Genomic DNA, 2688 nt, shown 5'->3' with positions numbered 1-2688 from the left:
TTAACTATAGTAAATACTACAGTGTATAATTTGCATATGCCCTGCCCATTCCTCTTCCCATTGTGTCGCCCATAAGTGGAAAACCTACAAGCCAAGTATAGATCATATTGTGTAACATACAAGTTATATAAAAGAGCAGAAGCTATATCTATCTATCTATCTATCTATCTATCTATCTATCTATCTATCTATCTATCTATCTATCTATCTATCTATCTATCTATCTATCTATCTATCTATCTATCTATCTACCTACCTACCTACCTACCTACCTACCTACCTACCTACCTACCTACCTACCTACCTACCTACCTACCTACCTACAGGTTATGAATACTATGCTCTTTTAGTATTTCTCCAGTAGGTTTCCGCATGGAGAAAGCCTCCACTTCTTTGTCAAAGATAATAAAACAGAAAAACTATAATAAATACTACAGTCATGTCTACAAAAACACTACAGTAAATACTACAGGATACTACAATTCGCAAAAACTACATTGATTACATAAGCAATATGGCACGAGGGGTGTGGTATATGGACAATATACTAAGTATGGCTGTTCATATGCACGACGCAAAGCGGATACAGCCCTTAGCCATCGTATATTGGCCGTATACCAGAAACCCCCAAGAGGACTTATTGCTATTATAAACTGGTTACCAACGTAAATAGAACAGTACAAATATTGTCATACCTGTGATATACGGTCTGATATATCACGGCTGTCAGCCAATCAGAATTCAGGACTCTAACCACCCAGTTGATAATATACTATATAGCACAGTTTTCTTTTACTTCAGTATTTATACTATTGTTAACAGTAAATACTACAGTATACTCCAATATACTCCAATAAATTCTACTCTTTCGTCTGCAAAAACACTACAGTATACTATAGTATTTTTTTGTATACTGTGGTATGATTTCCTTCTCCATTTCCTCTCCCCTCCCCATGGGTCTAAGGAACAGATGGAGCACGGTGCTTCCAAAGCCCCATCATTACAGGATGGATTATGTCACTGGCAGGAGCCTTCCATTGTTGTCCATTTGGTGTATCGTTATCTCCAAGGTAACAGGGGTGGCTTCCAAAGCTACATTGTGCCAGGCGTCCCCCTGTTGGAGTGGAAGAGAGGATCCTCGCTCCTTACTCACAGGCTGCTGTCTCACTCACTCTCCAGCTGGGTTCCACTTCCAACAATGCGTGTTTGTGCTCTTATGATGTGGGAACCACAGGACAGTGTTTCCTCATATGGCCATGTTTTTTATTTGGTCTATATTACCTCTGAATTCTAATGTCTCATACACACACTTTTCTTTAATGAGTCAGTGATTCATTACATGATGTTCTGGCTGTAAGTGGGTCTCTTTGTTAAGTCTCATAGCGCCACTTACTGCAAAAATTGCAGCAGTGCGATAGTGTGCTTGTGCTAGAAGGCCGCTAGGTGGCGACAATGTAAAACATTAATCATAGACTTTCCCTAAGTCTCTCCTTGGACTGGTGCAGTGCCCTTTCTATATTGACATTGGGCGTGTTCAAGTGGATCACTTTTGTCAGGACGTTGACCATCGTTGGACACCGCCTTTCAAAGTGTGTTGCTTTATGGGTATAAAGACTGTCTGACTTGTGACTACATGTCAACTGTATGGCCTTTACAAAAACCATGTGATCAAAGGTCATGAACTTTCGACAGCAGTCGACTAGACAGTTGCTCCTCACCAACTGTAACTTGAAGTCAGAACCAAAGCATTGTGGGAAACTTTTTTGTGTTTTTTCTAAGCAAAAGGCGCTACAGACAAATTGTTCATGTCGCCACCAATCATTGGTTATTATATATGCATGTTTATTGTTTTGGGTGAATTACTATTTAGAGCTTAAGCTTACATCTTCATCCTTACATTCTTGCACTCTAATTACATAGGCCTACATGTGATCCAAATGTGGGCGGGCAACATTGTAAAACAGAGTGCACGTGGGTTGGTTTCGGTATGTTTCGACAGACATTTTTAAAGGACAGACATTTTCTACATGCTTTCAGCACTTGGCGGTCCCGTTCTGTGAGCTTGTGTGGCCTACCACTTTTCGATTGAGCCATTGATGCCCCTAGACGTTTCCACTTCACAATAACAGCATTTACAGTTGACCGGAGCAGCTCTAGCAGGGCAGAAATTTGACGAACTGACTTGTTGGAAAGGTGGCATCCCATGACGGCACCACGTTGAAAGTCACTGAGCTCTTCAGCAAGACCATTCTACCTCCAATGTTTATCTATGGAGATTGCAATGGCGGTGTGCTTGATTTTATTCCCCTGTCAGCAATGGGTGTGGCTGAAATAGCTTAATCCGATCATTTGAAGGGCTCTCCGCATACTTTGTATGTATAGTGTATCTGTTTTTTTTTGCATTGTACGCCTCTCAATCCTCCGCCTCCGTCTATGTCGCACTTCCACATCTGCAGTGAATGGTGCCAGAGCTAGAGCCGTGTTTGTCAGACCATCCCTTAAAATCGGACGCCTCACAAAATTGTCTGTAGCGTCCGAACTGTTTTTCAAACCCCTCTACCGGAAAGACGAGTCTCTCACGGACCCGATGCTGTTCCCTACAGGCGTCTTCGAACCCAACTCCTGTCTGTAGCGTCCGAACAGTTTGGGCTACACACTAATATGTGAAAAGGTGAGACTCACAAGAGT

At 41.9% G+C, this 2688-nt stretch overlaps 1 pseudogene; it reads left to right on the top strand.

The window, feature by feature from the left end:
• Nucleotides 1–331: 331 nt before the first annotated feature.
• Nucleotides 332–387, top strand: LOC124032471 (annotated as a pseudogene).
• Nucleotides 388–2688: the final 2301 nt, after the last annotated feature.

Source organism: Oncorhynchus gorbuscha, linkage group LG03 (genome assembly GCF_021184085.1).
Source record: "Oncorhynchus gorbuscha isolate QuinsamMale2020 ecotype Even-year linkage group LG03, OgorEven_v1.0, whole genome shotgun sequence".
Classification (NCBI taxonomy): domain Eukaryota; kingdom Metazoa; phylum Chordata; class Actinopteri; order Salmoniformes; family Salmonidae; genus Oncorhynchus; species Oncorhynchus gorbuscha.
Note: the sequence above shows the minus strand (reverse complement) of the source record. Positions and strands in the feature narration are given on the sequence as shown.